Here is a 22037-nt window from a genome sequence, read left to right on the forward strand (position 1 = left end):
AGGAAAAAAATACTTTCAATAACAGTATTTAGATACTACAACCATGTATATATGGCTTTATATCCATCATCATATTTGATCCTCCCAATAACCCTGTGATATACTGCTATTATCCCTGCTTTATGAATATTCAAAGAGAGGCTCAGGGAGTAACTTGCTTAAAGTCACATAGTAGAAATAAAGGTACAATTTGACTTTAAAACCTTTTATCTTTCTGTGTTGTCTACCATGTGAACACATTAAATTACCATATTTTCGCACAGATAATCTATATTTTTTATACTTTAATTAAAGTATATAGGGGTGACAATTGTTAGTAAAGTTACATAGGTTTCAAGTATACAATTCTGTAATACTGTGTTTCCCTGAAAATAAGACCTAGCTGGACCATCAGCTCTAATGCGTCTAAGACCAGGTCTTATATTAATTTTTGCTCCAAGAGTCACATTAGAACTGACGGTCCGGTTAGGTCTTATTTTCGGGAAAACATGCTTTATCATCTATATATCACGTTGTGTCTTCACCACCCAGAGTCTCTGTTCTCCTTTCATCACCATATATTTGATCCTTTTACCCTCATCTACCAACCCTCTCCCCCTTTACCGTCTGGTAACCACTAAACTGTTGTCTATAGATACAACTGGGTTTTGGAATTAATACTTTTCTAGATTCAAGCTTTTTCCAGTTTATTAGAGGAGGTCATGATCCAAAATAAATTATCACTACTTCATATTTATAATCTCCACTCAGAATCCTCCTTCCAACAACTTAAGATTTCCTTATCCACCAAGTTCATTCATATTTCCCTTTTTTGTTTGTCTTACCACCAATGTTTACTCTATTTATTAATATTGCCCCAGTAATTCTACTGGAACATGTCTGAAATATTCCTTTTAATCAGTGTATTAATATAGCAGATTGAGAAATCATATTTCACGCCTTGTCCACCCAGGTAGCAGGATAAAAGTAAACATTAATATAAGCTGAATCTATGTTTCCTTTTCTTCACATTCAGATTTTTAAAATTATTACAGACACATTAACATAAAATCATATTTTTGTTCAAGTTAAAATAAAGTTAGTCATAGTCATAATTATTAATGGATAGACCATATTTTAACTTAAAGGTATTAGAAAATTCTCATGATTATGAAAATATTTAAAGATTAAAACAGGGTGGCAGATTAGCTCAGTTAGTTAGAGCTTGGTGCTACTAAAGATAAAAACCCACTATTATTACTAATCAAGGAATATAATCAATAATGTTGTAAAGATTTTGTAGGGTGTCAGATGGGCACATGTCTTATTAGGGAGACCACTTCATGGATGGTATGTCTGACCATTGTACTGTACACCTGAAGCCGAAGCTTAATAATATTGTATGTCAACTATAATTTAATATATAAATAGTTACGGGATATAAAGTACAGCATAGGGAATAGAGTCAATAGAATTGTAACAGCTATATACGGTGTCAAAGGGGTAGCAAATTGGGGGAGGGGGTTATCACTTTGTGAGGGGTGAAATGTCTAGCTATTACATTGTTTTGTACACCTGAAACTAATAAAAAAAAGAAATCTATCTCAAGATAAAAGTGAAAGGATAAGAACAATTTTTTAAAATGAAATTTAAAAACCAATTCCATGGAAGTAACGTAGTAGATAATCTATTTTAATTGATTTCAAAATTAATAAAATTTAACGAAACACCAAAACTATGTTGATGAATTATGGCATTGACTCTTAAGAGCTTGGTGTCAGAAGAGATAATCCAGTCTGTTACCCAGTGACAGAATCAGGAGACCAAATCAATCCCCATGGACATTACAGTACTGAAAATTCGATTACCTAATAATCACTTCTTAGAAACTCCTTCCAGACACTATAACTTCTGGTTATTAATCCCAGGTCCACCCTTGAAAGCAAAACAGCATAAACTCCACTTTGCCAAATCATCCTCCAAGGATTTGAAGCAAGCAATCAAGCTTTCCCCGTGTAAAATCCCCCATACGCATTTCTCATAACCTCATAATATTGAGCATCTTTTCATTGTGGCAGCATCCTCTGATGATTCTGATTTGTCAAAATCCCTCTTCAGTGGCACCCAGCACTAAACCTCCAATTCAGCAATGAACATAATAAATTACAACCCTTGAACCTTTCTCTGAATGCCACCAGAGATGGCAATAAGTTGTTTAATGGTCATGTCTCAGTGAGGGCTCAGATGGACATAACAGAAATAATTAAATATTGTTTTAACCCAAATTGCTTTTAACCTATTCCCCTCTGCATAACAGATACTACGCACTCACTTTACATTCAGCACTTCATTGAATTACATTATTGAATAATCGTGTAGCCTTCTCAAGGATACCCAGTTAACAAGTGGTGGAACTATATGTTTACCATCCATCTTTCTGCACACGTTCTTTCTACAACACAGTCCCTGGGCTTGGGGAGAGGAATTAAGTGTAGCCTGGATAGGAGCGGGCCTCCCTGAACGGCCCTGGGGTCATCTTGTGCCTACCTTGAGACCCATCTCAACTTATCACCAGAGCAGTACATGCACATGTAACACACACATGCAGGCACACTAACACCAAAAACACTGGTAGATGAGGGATGTTTCTCCCCAAAGACTCCCCAGTGAGACAGGAACAAGTAATATTGCATATCAGTCAACCCTAAAAAATCCCCATCAAAATCATGTCAAATATGTCTGGAAGAGGCAAGACCTGACAAGGGCTAGAAGAGCAGGTTCAGGAGCCAGGCTTCCTTGTTCTGCCTCTTAATAGCTGTGTGACCTTAGACATGTTACTCAACCTGTCTGTGTCTCAGTTTGTTCATCTATAAAATGGGAAACTAAATAGAACCTAACTTACAAAGTTACTGAAGAGATAAAATTAGTTAAGGCATGTGACCCCTATCAACCCTATCAGACATAGTAAACACTCAGCACAATGCTTGTCCACTTGAGATTAGTATGTGGCCATGATTCAATCCCGGGCCTACTGTCTCCAAAGCCTGTGCCTCAACATGGGTCTTACTATAAATCTATTAAGAGCTCAGGAAAGAGACACATGTGGGCTAATGTGAACAGCAGGAGGAAGAACCTCTGGAGGGGGCCTGGAAGATCTATCCGAAGGACGATGAATAGAACTCAGAGAAAACGAGTGAACAAAAGAACATTTCAGATGGGGTGGACAGGAAGAGCAGACAGCAGATGAAGGCATGGGTGTTTGTGGGAGAGTGCATGGATCTCCTTGACTAAAGATTAAGGTATTTTAGGGACTAACGGGGAAAATATCAGAAAGGGAAGTTAGGATCTTGAAAGTTAGTCAAAGGAGTCTGAACTTGATACAGTGGACTGCTGGAAACAGGCGGTCTTGTGAGTGGATGAGTGAAATGATCCCAGTGGTGTTTTAGGAAGAGGATTGTGCTGGATAGGATGGAGCTAAGGGACTACTGACACCCCACAGTAAAGAAGGGCTGGAAGGAGAACTAGACCAGGACCCTGCAGGAGTGCACAAAGAATATGGGAAGCTCTAAAAGATGTTTGCTAAACGGCAGGGCTTGCTGCCAGATTGGAAAGAGGGAGAGAAGGTGCGGGAACACTTGAATACGGTTCCAATATTAGGTCTGTAAAGTGATGGACTCCAGTCAGAAACACATACTAAAAATACTGGAAAGTACAAAATGTAAAAAATAATGCTGATAAAATATTAATTCAGACCACTTGAACTGTTCTCTGAAGTTCTTTCCTTAATTCTTTGCTGAGCCTTAGCTTTTTATCAATGAGTGATGAAAACACGGCAAGCATATTAATAATTAAAGAAGCCAACTTCCTGCCATGTAGTTTGAATCAGTGCCTTTCTCAGTGATCTTATGCAGTAGTCATATTTTTGGAATGTACTGCAAAACTGGGAATCTGTCTCTTATTTACCACTAAAGATTTTTACAACAGCAATCTAGTACGAAACATACTGCCATGGTGTTAGAGCTGAAAACATTTGCTTCATTTACTATCCAGTTATGCCATAGTTACTGGCATGCATGCTGCATTTAAAGTACCACAATTTTGGTTTTAGGAAACTGATTTTGATGAAGAGAGTTTATTGAAAATATATGTAATTTAAAAAGGATATTGATTATAGAGATGAAACAGTGCTTAGTAATTATCAAATACGTATTAATGGATGATTGATAGTGGATGACTTTAAATTAAAAGATGGAACAATATAAGTGGATTATTTAGAAGCCATATTTATAAGAAAAATAATTTTTTAGGAAGCAGAACTATATAAGTGCTTTGCACTCTTATAAAAGGCAGATTGTCATGAGAAATTTACATTCTGCCAACAAACGTTCAACACCATTTATTGGTTGTGTCAGGCAGTGCAGATAAGATGGCCCTTCACTCAGGAGCTTTGCTTCTTTGGCGAGGCAGACAAATAAGAAAATAAATAAAATACAAACTAATACATGAATAATAGAACTTTAGATAAAGTACACAAACAATTCAGAAGAGAAAGTTTTCTCCTCCCATTGCTCCAAGAGATAAAAAGAAATGCATCATATACAATCAGCTATTGTAAAACACATTTTGGAGAATTTGAAAAGAATCACAAATATGTTTTGTTCTGTTTTTTAATCATGCAGTAGAAGAAAGGCATGGATGGGGAAAAGAGCAATTAGTAAGCAGCCCCTGAAATATATTTCCTAACAATTATATTAAAGATTTAAAAAGTCACATCTCTTTCTTCAACAATCAAAATCACTTCCTAATGGGTTGTTTTCATTCTTCTATTTATCCAGATTAAACCAAAGCACACATTAAATACAAGAGGATTTATTTTCCGGAGTTCTGCCATGATGAAAGCAATCTAATCAGAAATGAAATAGGGAAACGAGCTCATTGAATAAATCAGAAGGAAGAATTAAAGAACCTGACATATTTTGGAGGCCTGTTAAAAAATAAATTGGACTTTCACTATAAAAATTGACTTACAAGAATAGTACACTTAAGAACCTACTTCAGAACATTTCCTTAAAGTCAATTTGAGTACCTACCACAAAATATTATATTTCAGTATATTTTATTATATTTCCAAATTGCAAGAAGTAATGTGCCTAAACAGAGTGATTGTCCAGAAAGAAAAGGGACAAAATACTAAAAATCTGTAAGTATGCTGATATCTGCCTTTCAGATTTTAAACCTAAATAAGTTCAGCAAAATACTTTAAATAGTGCCCCCTAAGGTAATGAAAGGATGATTAGTGTGCTTTGATATTTGAGGAAAAGCAAAAGAAAAACGGATAGCAGACACAGACCTCTAAAAACCTGCAATGAGTCAACTACTTTACTCTCTTTAAATATAGATAAATCCAATAATGGGGGAAAAATTAAGGCATCATCAAAGACAACTGTTCTTATAATGTGATGCTTAAATCAGCAGAGGTGGGGAGTGCAGAGTGGGGTTGGATCATGTTCCCCCTTACATTTGCAAAGCAAGGAAAGGAGAGGTGTTGATCCTTCTCCTGTCCATTGGAGGTAGTCCTTAGGCTTCTAGGTAAAGTGCTCATGCTCATGCTCAACTCAGCATGATGAGACAACACATAGAGAAAGAGATTCTGTTCTAAGCACCCCACTTTTAAACAGATAGTGATGGTACAGGAACTCAAACACCTGCTGTCTGAAGAACAGAGGGATGAAATGTAAATTGGACTTGTTCATGAAACCCCCAGGGCATAGGACAAGGACAGTGGATGGAAGTTGCGTACACATATTCTCTCAGTCAGCTGTGTCTAAAGATGTTTGAGGGAGTTTTAGGAGTAGTGAGTTCCCTGTAGTGGAAGGTGTTCGAGTACAGAGAGATATGATAGGGATGGCACAGAATGCTCCCAAATTCTGAACAGAAAAGTTAAATGGATCACTTTCCAGCACTGCTTCCATGTGAGAATCTGTGATTATAAGAAATAGAAACCACAGTCACTGACTTTGTAGGACTTTAAAGTCATTCAGTGATAAACAGTGTCTTTGAAAAAGTGGTAAGAACAACATACCCATCGCGGTCTAGGCAGAAAGCTAAGAGTACCTCAATTTGGACGATGTGAAGAGAGTTTAATAAAGAGACTATTTCTAAAAGTGTGGGCAACACAGTGTCCCGGCGGCAGTGGCAGTGGCATCCTTCACTGAGGGGAAGTCCTTGGCCTAAAGGGAGGAGAGGAGGGAGCAGTTACTGGAACTGGGAGAGAGCATGGTAAGGAGAGGACCACCTGACAGGAGCGATGACTTCTCATCCTACGGGGATCATCCTTATGACTGTGGAGGGAGCAGGGACTGGTGTAAACCTGCAGAATGGAGGGATAAGGAAAGGATCTGGAAGGCCAAAAGGAAGATACATTGCACAAGTGCTAGCAAAGCCACATAAAACAGGGCAAACAATGAGAGCCCTAGAGACTGGGTAAGAGATTAGAAAATATTTTCTCTCAGGGTCCTTCCAAAATATATAATACCATATGTATTTTTACTGGTGGAGATTCACAGATCTATTGTTCTTTACTATCGTCATATAGCACTGGCTCTTTTTCATTCTTCAGGCATCCCCCTGGATTTGTTCTCCGAACAAACTAAGCACTCAACTGCAATATATTAATACTATATGCTCTACCCAACATGGTAGTATCACAGAATATCTGACTATAGAACCATGTAGCCAACCTTAGTCAAATAATTTTCCATCAGATATCCTTACCACTCATTCCTTTATTCAACAAATATGTTTAATGATCTACTACTTGTCAAGCACGGCGTTAGACACAGGGACACAACAGTCAATATGACAAGTGTACCTCTATCTTCACAGAGCTTTCACTATCAGTCATTCTAATTTATAACACCCTCTGTTCAGTAAAGGAATCTCAGAAGTCCTATATATCCGTAGTTGGCAAACTACGGCCCATTGGCCAAACTTCTATAAACCATGTTTTCTTGCAATAGCCATGCACATTCACTTATGTATTGTCTATCGCTGTTTTAGTGCTACAACTTCAGAGTTGAATAGTAGCCACAGAAATAGTATGACCTGCAAAGTCTGAAATATTTACTATCTGGCCCTGTACAGAACAAGTCTGCCAACACTTGGCTCTAAATAAAACCTAATGCTTTAAGGACGTACATTATAGAACAGATACTGTCACTCATAAAACATCCCTGGGTGACCTAGTTAAAACCAAGTCATGAAGAGGGTTGTCTCCCTGCTGGGTTGTATTTCTACTGTTACAGGTTTTGTTTTGTTTTCTTCTTTCATTGTAAAGGCAGATGACCAAAAAGTATGCGATTAATGTCTTCTATTACCAGCTCTCTTCAGATGATGTTTACATTGTCTTATATTTAGTCTTTTGATTGATCAGAGTTCTTCCACATCATAGAACTCCCATTTTTTAAAAGACCCTGTTCTCTGAATCAGCCAAACAAATTTTGACAGGGGTGACTTTAAGCTATCATTTAAATTGAACAATAAAATTGACTGTAAAAGCACTTAACCAACACTCCAGTGCTATATTACTGCAAAATCATAGCAGCCATAGAACCTTTGTTTCCCTGCAGATAGAAACATAAGTACACGCTTATTCCCCAGTCATTTGACTTAGAGAGCATTAAAACTTAAAATGAAAGGAAAAAAAAAAAAAACTAGCTTTTATTGGCTGTTACCAAAAATTCTTATTAAGAAGTGACAGGATCCCTGCTGGTTGTGGTTCCTCCAAAGGGTGTTAAGAGGCTAAATCAGTAGTGGCTGTGGCTGATTATTGATTTGCCATTACCCAAACCCTTTCTTTTCCCTAATGGGAATCAATGTAGGATGAATTTAAATTAAATGGCCACTTAGTCCATATTTAGTCACTATAATGCAGCAATAACTGGTATTAGCAAGATCCTTGCAAAGCCTTGATTCCTGAAAATTTGCCCACCCCACTAACCTATTGATAAAATACATTTCACTGCTCAAGAGAGGGGGTACTGAGCCCATCAGTGAACAGAGAACCAGGAATTAGGTTATAATAGAGAGGCAGCGTGGGGAAGGGATGGCTGGCTTGGTAACAAGAGAGATCTCTTTTAGGTACCAGCTTAAACATTCTATCCTTGAAAATGCTTTTCTTGATACCCTTTGACCATGACAGTCCCCTCTAATACATATGCTCTTTATACTCCTGTTTCACATCAGTTATCACAAATGCAACTGCGTAATTCCTTATTTATTTAGTTCTTTGATGTCTGTGTCTCTCAGAAGCAAGTCAATTACACTGAACTCATTACCAGTCTGTTCAGAAAAGAAATCTCCACAGCTAACGTATGATGAGCACTGAAAAAAATGTTAGTTGACTGACGTAATAAATGAATGGATAGGTAAGCAAGCTAGACCTAGGCACTCTGCCAGCATATAAGAAAGATTTGGTTATTCTGGGATATGCTCCTCAATACTAATGGTCAATGTCTTTCTGCCTTTATGTACCATGAGCTATGTTCTAAGAATAAACACTAATTGCATACCAACCCCTTGTACCTTCTCCACCAACCATCTTTCAATCCTTTTTTCTGTACTGACTCCTATCTCTCAATATGTAATCATGCTCAGATTGCTCCCAGCTGTAAAAAAACACACAAAAAAAACAAACAACAAATAAAACCTCTCTAATCACCCCTTCCACCAGACCTAGCTGTTCTTACCAAGGTTGAAAATGACATCATAATAAATAGCCAAGCATTATGGCTTCCAAATTCTCATTCTGCTTCTCTGTAGCACCTGACCCTAATGACCACTCCTTTAGTCTTAAAACACTGCTCTCTGACTTCAGTGGCATTACTCCCCTCATTATCCTTCTATATCATGTCCTGTCAATTCTGTAGCCTAATATATCTAAAAATGTGTCTACTTTTTCCTCAAACCATTAATACCTCTTGTCTTTATGACTGCATCGGTCCTCTGACTCATCTCCCAACTCCCTCCAATCCATTCCTCACAGTGCAAATCATATGTTTACCTCAAAAATGAAATTTCACTCTTTACCCTGAATGTTTATGTACCTATGTATCCATCTCTAGCACAAGCACGTGCGATTTTTAAATGAGGAGACTATGTCTCCCATCGTTGACACCTACAGCACTTTACACAATTCCTCCAATATAACGGATACTCAATAAAAGATCTGCTAGATGAATGGATTTGCCAGGAAGTCTCGGGGACCATTTTGAAGGTCAAGCCAGGCTTGAATAGGCTCGGAAGAGTGGACCATGCCAGAGAAATCCACACACTTGTGTGCAAATGCTTCAGTAACTCCTGAAGCTCCAGCACCGCTGCGATTCACTTAACTAGACAAAGATAAGCCCCAGCAATGTGAGGAGCTCCACACAGCTGTGAACTGCGCGAACTCAGGTCCAAGGCCAGGCCACGCAAGGCACGTGCTGTCCACGGGGGGAACAGGGCAAGGCAAGAGGGCATGGTGGGGGAGGGGAGCGGGTGCAGGGCACTTCCCCACCTACCTTCGGTGCTCCTGCAGAGGAGGGAGGTCTCCCTTAGGTGGGAGTCAGTGCAGGAGCTCTGCGCCAACCCCTGGGCAACGAGGGCCTGAGTGCCGGCCCAGGCGGCCAGGCACCCGACCAGCTAGTGGAACGTTGCCCAGCTCCCCTGCTTTCGTCCCTTGGGGAAATGACAGACAGAAAGTCCCGGAGACCACAATCCCCAGAAGGCCCCGCGGCCCACTCGGCCCACTCGGCCCACTCGGCCCAGTGAGCCCGGTTGGCTGCTGGCCAGGTGGAGAGAAAGCGCCCCCAGCTCTGTGCGGGAACCCAGGAGTCCTGGAGTTCAAGGCTCTGCGAAGGGAAAGAAAAGCCAGGTCGCTTTCCTAAGGAGTGCGCCCCCTCGGGTTTGCTTGAGGGAAAGTAAAATTGAGACTGGAAAAAAAAATTAAAAATCCTTGGAAAGGCTTTACATGGACAGAGATTCATTAATTCTAATGGGGAGGGAGGAACTTCAAGACCTGAGGAAATGATGAGTTCTAAAACAATGTTTCTTTTTCCAAAAGTCAAATTAAATTGTATTTCTTGCAAGTAATTGTAATTACTGTAAAGATTTTGCTCTTTTTTTTTTTTTTTTTTTACCTTTCACGTTGTTTTAAATCTATGTTCTTAATCGTGTTTTGCCTTATCTAGTTCCAAAAATTTTTCATGCTTTAGAATCCCAACTGGATGCTAAGCATCCTCTGTAGTCTTCTTTAGTATTACACACAATGCTTGGTTGCTATTGGGTAGAAGTCTCAATATATATATATTTAGAATAAAATACCAAGCATTTCTACATGGAAGTCTGTTCAGTTTATTTTGCTAAATGGATGAATATTCTTTGTTAAGATACCCGTTTGCATCCAGTCGGTTATTGTAAATTTCTTTAAAAGGTTAAGCATCTAAGCATCTGCCCACTAAAGAGTCAATGATTTTAAGTCTTTTGTAATTTATTTAATAAATCATTCTTCATTCATCCTGCAGAGGTGAATTTCAGGTAAGCCAAGCCTGAATTATTTTGAACTCCAAATTAATAAACACTGGATTAATGGTTTACTGTATTTGTGTTCTTGTTTGAGCAATGTAAAATCCAATCATACTTCATCTATCACAGAGATAATCAAGAGTCAAATAAGGGAAATGTTGCAAATTTGCCTTGTGCTGCTGCCTGTGTGAAATGCATTTCAATACCACTCATTCATTCGTTATGCAAATTGAACTCCTATTAAGTGCCAGGCACTGAATGAGGCGTGATTATTGCCCTTTACATGTGCACTGTCTGCTAATAAATGCTTAAACAAACTATTAAAATAAAGTGCAATACCTGAAATCCTATTGGAAAAAATTTAGAGTCAGTTTTAACAAAAACATATCCTTTCTCACCAAGCTTTACATACATATATATTGACCTGAGTAACATTTATAATTTTCTTTCAGCTTCTGAAGAGGCAGTGGTTATAGATTTTACAAAGTATATAGAGTAAACCTGCCCCCCCAATCCGTGGTTTTTCTTTCTCCAATTCCATTTACTTGAAGTCAGCCATTATCTAAAAATATTAAATGGAAAATCCAGAAATAAACAAATCATAAATTTTCAATTGTATGTTATTCTGAATAGCATGATGAAATCTCGTGTTGGCTCGCTCCATCACGAGATGAAGCTTGCATGGACTTAGTAGCGATTTTGGTTATCAGATCGACAGTGGTGAATCCCAGGGCTGTGTTCAAATAACCCTTATTTTACTTAATAATGACCCCAAAGTGCAAGAGTAGTGATTCTGGTAATTCGGATATATCGAAGAGAAGCCATAAAGCTTTTCCTTTAAATGAAAAAGTGAAGGTTTTCCAGTTGCCCCATTTTTTCATCTCACCTCATCACAAGAAAAAGGGTAAGTACAGTACAATATGATATTTTGAGAGAGAGAGAGCACATTTACATAGCTTTTATTACAGTATATTGTTATAATTATTCTAGTTTATTAGTTATTGTTAATCTCTTACTGTTGCTAATTTATAAATTAAACTTTATTGTATGTTTATACGTATAAGAAAAAACAGTATATATATATAGTGTTTTGTGCCATCTCCAGATTTGGGCATCCACGCGGGTCTTGGAATGTATCCTCCAAAGATAAGGGGGGGACTACTGTAATGACAAATAACTTCCATGAAAATTGTACAAATTTTCATGCTAATTTTTGTCTTACTTATTCCTAATGGGAATATATAATACATAAACAATACATGCTTGTTGAATAAATAAATTAATCTATTCCCAGTATCTTAAAGTATTTAATTTGTGCTATTTAGAAAATACTTTCTTGAGAATGTGACACAACTGTGTGTGCTTTGGTCCAAAAAACTTTTCTAAAGGAGTTTGTAAAGAACAGAGGAAGGTGGAATGTACAAAGATGCACCTAAGGTCTCTTAGCTCTTCTGTGGTTCATTGTACTTGAATGCAGACTATTTGAAGGGGACTTGAGTAGAGAGGAAAAACAGAAGATCTTAGAAAGTCATACTTCTCTCATGTAATGGTTTCAAGAAAGAAATTCATTAAATGCCAATCTATATACAGCAGAGGAAATTATTAGTGGTACCTATGTATGAATTTTCAGGTTCCAAATAAAAAAGGAAATAGTTTACCTCTATGCAAAATATAAAACCTTAGATGGAGAATGCTAATTTATTTTTAGCCGGTTTACTATAAACCTAAAATAAGTAAAATGGATAAAATACATGCAAAAAATATAACCAAGAACAATATTAATTCTTAAAAGGTTATTTTAACTATCAAGAATAGAATATCTGAGAAATGCCAAATAAGAATGTACATAAATTATATTTTTAAAAGCCTATTGTTTAAAATATTTGTTTTAAAAAACCAATTTGCATTATTTTATGATATAAAATTATGAAAATAGTAGTAAGCCATCATATCAAAAACCAGAAACTTCATGAATAATTCCTAGGCCAACACCATTACACAAGGACAAAATTATTAGCTCTGTGTTTAATTCAGCAGTTCAAGAAACTATTATGTGAAGTACTGTGTATAAATAAGAAAGTCCTTGTACTCAATGATCTTGCCATCTAGTAAGGGTGCCAAATTTTGCTATCAAATAATAATGACTAACAAATAAGTAGCACACTAACCATGCCAGGTAGTCAGGGACTACCTGATTTGATTAATTCTCACAAAATCCTTATGGGCCAGGTACTGTTTTTAATCCTTATATTATAATGAGGAAACTAAAATTTCGACTTGTTAAATCATCCAAGGACATTCTGCTCATAGATGGTGGAGCTAGGACCCCACCATAGTTCTGTTTTACTCCAAAATACATAAACTTAATCCCTTTACTTTAGCATATTCAGGAAACCAGATAGGCCTGTCTTTAGCTGTGGCCCTTTAATTCCAGGCCCCATTCAGATTGTTCTATCTATTAATGTCTTAATATTCTCATTGATAGCTGAGGCAGCTAGCTCTACAACACTTTCATTTCTTTTAAGTATCAATCAATCAGACTTCTTGGACTCAGGTTTCTCTTGGTTAGACTTTCACATGATTACTTTCACACCTGCTTTAATTTCATACCCATATTTGTCATCACTCACTATTCTATCACTATTTTTTTTCAAATTCATGTAATAGCCCAACATAAATTTCAGCAGATTATTATGTGATCATCATTAAAATTAATATTATTCCACAGAAGCCTACATATTATTTTCTTCAATAATTCAATTGCTATTAACCCCAAATTAGTAATTTATATTGTGATTTATATAATTATTAGCCTAATTAAAATGGCATTTGCAGCTTTTCCCCAACCTTTGTTAATGGACTGTAAGAGCAAAATCCATAAAATCCATAAAAGTTTCCAAATGTTTCAGACCATTAAACTACATTAAATGCATGAAAAAAAGAAGTATGTGTTTTAAAAAAACTTTGAATCTAAAAGTTCAGAATTGTAGAAAAATGGAAAGATTGAGAATATGACAGAGGAAAGGAAGCTTTTACAACTATGAATTTACTTTATTTTTAATATACGTACCTAAAATCACATGTTGTAAAAACAATTATTCCTCAAATTAATGCATGTTACTTTACCTTAATAGTTGTGTTTGAGAAGAATTTTTAACAGTATTTTATAGTAAATTTATATTTTACATTTAAAAAGAATGTAAGGCTTTTAAAGGAAGCATATCAAAAACACCCAAAAATATATATGTAAAGTGAATACTTTTTTCACATGAATATTGCTTTTTTAATTTGAATTTTTAAAAATGTATTTTTCAATTACCATTGACAAAATATTGTATTAGTTTCAGGTGTACAAAACAATATGACTTTGAGACATGTACACATATATACTTCACAAAGTGATAACCCCAATAAGTCTGTTACCCATCTGACACTGTACATGGTTATTACTATATTATTGACTGTATTCCCTATGCTGTACTTTATATCCCTGTGACTGTTTTTTTCAATTATACTTGACATTCAATATTTTTATGTTAGTTTCAGGTGTAGACTGTAGTGGTTAGACATTTATATAACTTGTAAAGTGATCCCCCAGATAAGTTTAGTACCCATCTGATATTATACGCAGTTTTTACAATATTATTGACTATATTCCCCATACCATACTTCACATCCCAGTGACTGTTTTGTAACTACCAGTTTGTACTTCTTAATCCTTTCACCTTTCTCACCCAGCTGCCCAAAACCCTCCATCAATTTGTTCTCTGTATTTATGAATCTGTTTCTGTTTTGTTTGTTCATTTATTTTGTTCTATATATTTCACATATAAGTGAGATCATATGGTATTTTTCTGCTCAGTCTGACTTATTTCATGTAATATAATAACCTCTAGGTCCATCCATGTTGTAAATGGTAAGATTTCATGCTTTTTTGTGTCAGAGTAATATATCATCATATATACATACCACAATTTTTTTATCCATTTGTCTATTGATGGGCATTTCAGTTGCTTCCCTATCTTGGCTATTGTAAATAGTGCTGCAGTGAATATCGGGGTGCCTACATCTTTTCAAATTAGTGTTTTGGATTTCTTCAGATAAATACCCAGAAGTGGAATTGCTGTGTCATTAGGTATTTCTAGTTTTAGTTTATTGAGGCATCTACATACTGTTTCCCATATTGGTGGCTGCACCAATTTGCAATTCTACCAACAGTACATGAGGGTTCCCTTTTCTCCACATCCTCACCAACACAAGTTGTTTGTTCATTTATTGATGATAGCCATTCTGACTGGAGTGAGGTGGTATCTTACTGTGGTTTTTATTTGCCTTTCTCCGATGTTCAGTGACATTGAGCATCTTTTCATATGTCTGTTGGTTATCTGTATGTCCTCTTTGGAGAAATGTCTATTCAGATCCTCTGCCCATTTTTTAATTGAATTGGGTTTTTTTGGTGTTGGCTTGTATGAGTTCTTTATAAATGTTGGATATTAATGAATATTGTTTCTTAATTTATGTGATTGTAAACTCAGTTTTTAACTTTTCTTATTTTCTCAGAGAAGCACATAAATGGATTTTTGTGCTTACTTGAATGAAAAGTTTCAGTTTTACCACTTGATTTGATGAAAATATATACAAAACAAATTAGACTAAGCCACTAAAATTATAAATGCCACAGAAGGCATTTTAGGTCTATTAGTAAAGAAAGATGCTCTATTAAAATATCAAATTAAACAATGTTGGGATAATCTTGGAAATCACCTTTACATGTTAACAATTTTGAAAATGGGCTTCCAAGGCACATTTAAGAAAGCTTTTTGTGGAGACGGAAGAGAGCTTGCAGAAGTGCAAATGGCTCAGTTACTATGGATTCATTGTGACTTTCTGAAAGACTAGATAACAAATGGTAACAAAGAAAGGTAAGGCAAAAATGTACCCTGAAAAAGATGTACGAAGTGTGATCAAACAATATAGTGAATGTTTAAATTAAAAAAAAAAAAAATTATATATATATATATAATTTATATATATATATAAAATTATATATATATATATAATGACAATGTGTCTTTTAACGTAATATATATATATATAATATATGTTAAAAGACAATGTGTCTTTTAACGTAATATATATATATATATATATTACGTTAAAAGACACATTGTCATTAATCTCTCTTAAAATACCCCACACACACACACACTTCTAACACACTTATTCCATCTTTCTTGTCATTTACTGAAGCAGTTCTGAAAATCCTCTTTTGTGAGTGTCTTTAGTTTTGCTGTCATGGCTCCCTTAATATCCTGAATAATTTTGACTTTGGGGAAGAGCCGGAAGTCGCACGGTGCCAGATCTGGTGAATAAGGTGGATGAGAACACACCGTAATGTTTTTATTTGAAAGAAATTTCTGTACCAGAAGCGATGTGCGACACAGAGCATTGTCATGGTGGAAAATGATTTACGGCACAGTTTGAAATACACCTTCTCTCAACTGTATCTCACACCCAACTGACTGCACCTAACAAGTTGAAACTTGTCACACACTGTTACTAAGGTTCAGCACACCGCTTCCTATATTGAAGATCCTTGCCCTTCCGTTGGATGGCACTTGGCAGCAGCATTCACCATATATTTTGATCATGATGGAAAGGTTTTATGTCACGAATCACTTCTGGTATGGCATTTCTGTCAAATAAAAATATTATGGTGTGTCCTCATCCACATTATTCACCATATCTGGCACCGTGCAACTTCTGGCTCTTCTCCAAAGTCAAAACGACCATGAAAGGTAAACGTTTTGAAATGATTCAGGACATCGAGGCAGCCATGACAGCACAACTAAAGACACTCAGGAAAGAGGGCTTCCAGAACTGCTTCAGAAAGTGGCAAGAACGATGGGATAAGCTTGTTCGAAGCGAGGGGGTGTATTTTGAGGGGGGTTAATGGCAATGTGTCTTTTACTGTAATATTTTTCAATTTAATCATTCTCTGTATTTTTTTAATCTCACCTCATACTTTTCAAGCATTAATTTTAAATGAAAGGAATATGAGAATTAGGCAGAAATATCAAGAACTGAACATTGATATGGTAAACCATTAAAAAATGCAAAGTTGATTTCATAATGGGAAAATTTTAAAGTGACAATATTTTGGTCTTATTCAATAACAGAAATATTAATCTGTATAAAACAGTCAGGATAAACTATTATGTTAAGGAAAGAAACATTAAGATTATTTGAAAAAACTTGATCATATTCAGAGAAGAAAAAAGTGTTTTAGTAGATGAGTGTGGATCTGACTATGTATTAGGTTGGTGCCAAAGTAATTGTGGTTTTTGCATTTACTTTTAACCTTTTAAAACGCGTTTACTTTTGCACCAACCTAATAGATGCTACAGTATATGGCTCATTAAGACATGTAAACTATCTAAATGAGTCAGAAAGATAGGTATTAAAAATACTGAGAAATAGAGAAAAAATAGAGAAAAGCCCATCTCTTATATTTTCTTACCTAGCAGCACATCTGTTTTATTCCTTGAGAGTTGAGAGGAATTTATTGGGCTTTTTCATTGGTTTGTTTACATTGATGGGAAGCCTACAGTGTAGTGATTACCAACATGGGCTCTGAACTAAGACTACCTGGTTCCAGTTCCTAGTTTTGTCTCTTAGTAATAAATGGCCCAGGGTAAATTATTGACTTTTAATATTTCAGTTTCCTAATCTATAAAATAGAGCTAATAATCGCCCTTACATTAAATGGTATAATCCATACATAGCACCTCAGACAGTGTCTACTCACAGTTTTAAGTAAATATTAGCTATTATTACCCGAATGCTATCTCCCTTGCACAGTGATCTTTTAGCAACTCCAAATATAAAAGTAAATAGATCACTGTAGTTCATATTGTTTTGTTTGCTCTAGCCATCAGCAAATGAGTACAGACAACTACTATTCATAAGAAACCCTCCTTACTGGCAATTGTCACCCCAATAAACTTTAATAAAAAAAAAAGAAAACCTTCACTTCTTTTACCCTTAGTAATAAGAACTCATAAATTTGAGTCTCCACAAGGAACACAACACTCATAATTTTCCCAACATTTCCAACCCCGTTTTTGTGCATTTTGCCCCGTCAAAAATATAAAAAACATTGCCTTTGAGTACATGTTTTCCAAATAAGGTTTATTACAGAGAAGGTACAGTAGAGATTGAAAAGATTTCACAACCACCCAAAATAAACTTTGTACTTCATTGTTTTCTCAAAATATAAATTTTAAAGAGATGTGTTAAGATTATCTAGAATCCAGTTTTTATTGAGAGTAAAGTTTGAATAACAAAAACTATCATTTTTTAAAATATGACATATAGCCCAAAAGAAAAAAATCTGCAGTTATGATGTATTGAAGAGAAATTTTATGCATTATTTGCTGTGTCATCTTCTGTTTGTTAGGCCTTTATTTGGGTCAAAGCCTCAACCAGGGCTGTTTAAGCTGAAAATCTGAAAGGTGAAGACAATAACAATATCTGTTCATTAACTCCTACCTCTTTGCTAAGGACTTTTCATGCTTCTACTTATGTAAACCTAATAATGTTATAAGTATTCTTATTTTATTTTCCCGCCATCAACAAATCACAGAAGTTAAGTAATATCCCCAAAGTTACCCAGGCATTTTAAGTATCAAAACCAAGGCTCCAACCCATTTCTGACACCACTTTACCCTGAGTAGTAACTTTCTGGCCTCAGGTTTATTTCTTCAAGCTGAAGCAAATGCCCCTCTGTCCCATCCCGCCACACCCTCAACCCCCACACTTCCCCCACTCACACACCTCCCCCCCACACACACACACACAGTGAGATTAGGTGACTTTTGTCTCCGTCAGAAGACCTAATTCAGGCAGGACTTTCTGATGATCCACCTTTAGGGTTAAGTGAAATGCAGTTGTACCTCATGACAAACTATGAGACTAACTGTGCCCTAAAACCATGTCCTTGTGTAGTCCTAGTTAGCCAGCATTCGTTTATATACCATCGTCCAAATGATTTTATGTAAAGAGTTATTCATTTGGTTCTAGTGGTATTGCCTTATTACAGTGGAAGAAATTTTCATCACAAATGGTGACAGACATTTCCTTCTTCATTTACATTATACAAAACATTAAACATATGTTGCTCCTTTTGCTAACTTGAAGCCTGAAACATGCAGTTTTTACCTTCACTGCTGAAGAGGCTGTGATATCCTGGAAAAGGCATTGGATTTAGAGTCAGAACACCTGGGATTTAATCTATATTCTTCCATTTATTACACTGTGACCCTAGAAAAATCATTTTGCCTCTCTGTAAAATACAGAATTTGGGCAAGATGACCTCAGAAATTCCTCTCTGCTCTGAAATTCTAATTGTACCCCAGACCATATTACTAATTTTCAATCTGCTTCAAATTTCTGAAGTTGTCTCATAATTTATACTTCTGCATAATCTCTACATTTTTCATTATTTTTCTAGAAAAAAAACACACACAGTATTTCCATACTCCCTGTTTTAAAAAAAGTTACATATGCCCATATTAAGAAAAAAATTGATAAATATGTAATGCTAACAATGTGTGGAATTCAAGTGCATTCAATTTTTTACTAATCCTTTAAGTGTTTTGGTATGTCACAAGAATCAGGCTGCATTCATTACTCCTGGAATATACAACATGAAAATGGGGTTTTAGAGAGACTGAAAACCCTGTATTCATTTCTTGGTGGTCCATACTAGAATACTGATTGGAAACCTATGTTGGTGCCATGAAAAACACTGGGCAAATAATGAAGGAATTGCCATTAAGGAACGCATTCTCTTGGGGAACACAGAAAATTTACAAGCGTCATAGTTTAGCATGTGTTCTAATGGGGCCAACCCTGAGTGCCATGGGAAACATGGGAATGGACACCAGACTCAGTTGTGGGGACAGAGTTAGGAGTGGCTTTTTAGAAGTGGTAATGTCAAAGCCGAATTCTGATAAGACAAGTGAAGTTATGCCAAGGGAGGATAAACTGTTTTGGCCTAATGGGACCTGGTGTACTTGAATGTGTATCAAAGTATATCTATTGGTAATTTTAAATTGCCATCTCTTTGAAACAAACACACAAAAACACATTCCAATTTATATCCCTAATATACGTTATCAAAATAAACTGAGCTGTGCCGGTAGATTAATAACACCTGAATGTTCATTTTCTACCTACTACTTAACTTTCTGCTAGAAAAGTTATGTCCAGTTGTTTATTATGAAAAGATTTTGCGGCTCTTGAATGCTCATCAGAAATTATAGTATTTTTATGTATTCTAATTCTTACCTGTCTTCTCAAGTTGTTCTCCTTAGGCTGAAAATCAGTAGCTTTTGTTCACAAATAATTCATTTTAAGAGTTAAAACTGAAGGTCTGATGCTGTATTTTAAGATAACTAAAGCTCTTTGTCCTCAATGATTTCACTATTTGATTATCTTTTAGAAATGCTACACTATGTAGGATTGCTTTTTATACAATCTAATGCTTCATCCAGATAAACAATTTTTAAAATCCCAGCTGAAGGTGAGTGTTTGCCTTCATGGTAAACTCATCAGAAGCTTATTGTCTTCACCCTTTTCTTGCTCTTGCTTTAAAATCAATCCTTAAGCAATTTTTCTCCTATTGTTTTTTTTCTTGATAGGGTATTTTAATGAAACAGATGTAGCAACAGTGTGAAAATGTATTTGAAAGAGCTAAAACTTCATTTGTAAATTGTCCCTGTCCCAGCACATCATAGAGTTACTATGTCTTCGTGAATTATTAAAAAGAAGCCTCAGACGTCCATAATAATCTTTTCCAGTTTTGAGTGACTTGGTGTACCAGCCTTGGCTATAATCCTTGTTGCACAGCTTTACTTCAGCATCTCTACAGATGAGAGGAATTAAACACAGAAAAATGTTCATTGAAATATTTATGCATGTGTCTTAAAATTGAGAGTGAGAAAAAATATTTTGGAAACTACTTTTAAAATCAAATCTTCAGAAATATTAATATTTTAATGTGTTGCTCCAAATAGATAGTCTGTTTAAATTGCAGTTGAAATATTTTGATGGAGCAAAATGAAGTAATTCCTGATATAAAGTCAAAAAGTTACTCAGGTTTTTAATAAAAAAATAAGAAGAATAGTAGAGCTGAAGAGGCTGGTAAGAGAAAGCTGTGATATTAAGGACTAGTTCAGGCTTTTGTTGATTATGTTAATTCTTGTCCAAATGTCTTTAGTATATGAGTAATAAGACAAAATGCTTTATGAGAATGGTAAAAGAAGTACAAAAACAGTTCTTGAAATTCAATCCTGCTTTAAGCTTGAGGCACACATATCTTCTATCCAATTAACTATTCATTCCCCTAAATGAGTTATTTAAGAGTTTCAAAGGTACTGGAGCCCTTCAGCACTATGGTTAAAAGTGTAAGGGGGGCGGGGGGTGGAGGGTGGGAGATGAGGGTAAGGGGGATCGAATATATGGTGATGGAAGGAGAACTGACTCTGGGTGATGAACACACAATGGGATTTATAGATGATGTAATACAGAATTGTACACCTGAAATCTATGTAATTTTACTAACAATTGTCACCCCAATAAATTTAATTAAAAAAAAAAAAGTGCAAATTCTGGAGTCAGACAATTTCAACTCAAATGCCAGCATTGCCACTGAGGGGCTGTCACCTTGGAAAACTTGACCTCTCCAAGTCTCAATTTTCATATCTATAAAATGAAAATTATAATAGGGTAGTTGTGAAAAGTAAATGAGAGTGATTTACTTGAGACACACAGCAAAGAATCTGACACACAGGAAATGTCCAATATTTAATCATTATTAACAGATAGGTAGGACACGTTAATAATATCCTTACTATACTCCAGACTTCCTACAGAGTGATTGTGGTGCTTATCCATTAGAGCCATCGCTACTACGGGAGTATGTGTCAGGGTGAATTAGCGAGAGAGTAGATCGGCGCATCCCTATTTTTAGACCATATGATTCTGTATTCAACTTTTTCTGAGCAATACATTCGATTGTGGGTTTTATTGATTATGTCTGCAAGCCCAACTTATTTTAGAAATTTGGATTTGAGATGTTACTTCTAAATTTAGGACAGAACAACAGAAAACTACGTACAAATGTTCTAATATTTCAAAAAGTATTACCAGAAGTGTATTATAACTACGAACAGAAAAATTACTATATTAATAATTCATAAGTCAACACATTAAGGTGTTATATTGCCTAAGTAGCTAATTAATTTAGTGAATCAATCTAAAAGTACAAAGATTGTTAAATAAGAAATATGATGAAATAGCTATTCGTTTTTTAAATATCAAATTTGATAAGCTATAATTCTCCCCTTTATTTTTAGCTATAAAATAAGACAAGATATAAATAGTCAAAAAGGTTTCCATTAAAATGTAAAGTGAGAAAAGAAGTGTATGCT

At 35.7% G+C, this 22037-nt stretch overlaps 1 protein-coding gene across 1 annotated transcript in view; it reads right to left on the bottom strand.

Annotated features, from left to right (window-relative positions):
- MEI4 (meiotic double-stranded break formation protein 4) overlaps window positions 1–9772 on the bottom strand; it is a 188416-nt gene extending 178644 nt beyond the window's left edge. Inside the window, exon 1 of the mRNA XM_019729687.3 lies at window positions 9540–9772. The gene's annotated coding sequence lies outside the window, so the exon portion shown is untranslated. The remainder of the gene's footprint in view (window positions 1–9539) is intronic.
- Between the last annotated feature and the right edge of the window lie 12265 nt (window positions 9773–22037).

This window comes from Rhinolophus sinicus, chromosome 2 (genome assembly GCF_057876585.1).
Source record: "Rhinolophus sinicus isolate RSI-liver-muscle chromosome 2, RSI-T2T, whole genome shotgun sequence".
In the NCBI taxonomy this organism is placed as follows: Eukaryota; Metazoa; Chordata; class Mammalia; order Chiroptera; family Rhinolophidae; genus Rhinolophus; species Rhinolophus sinicus.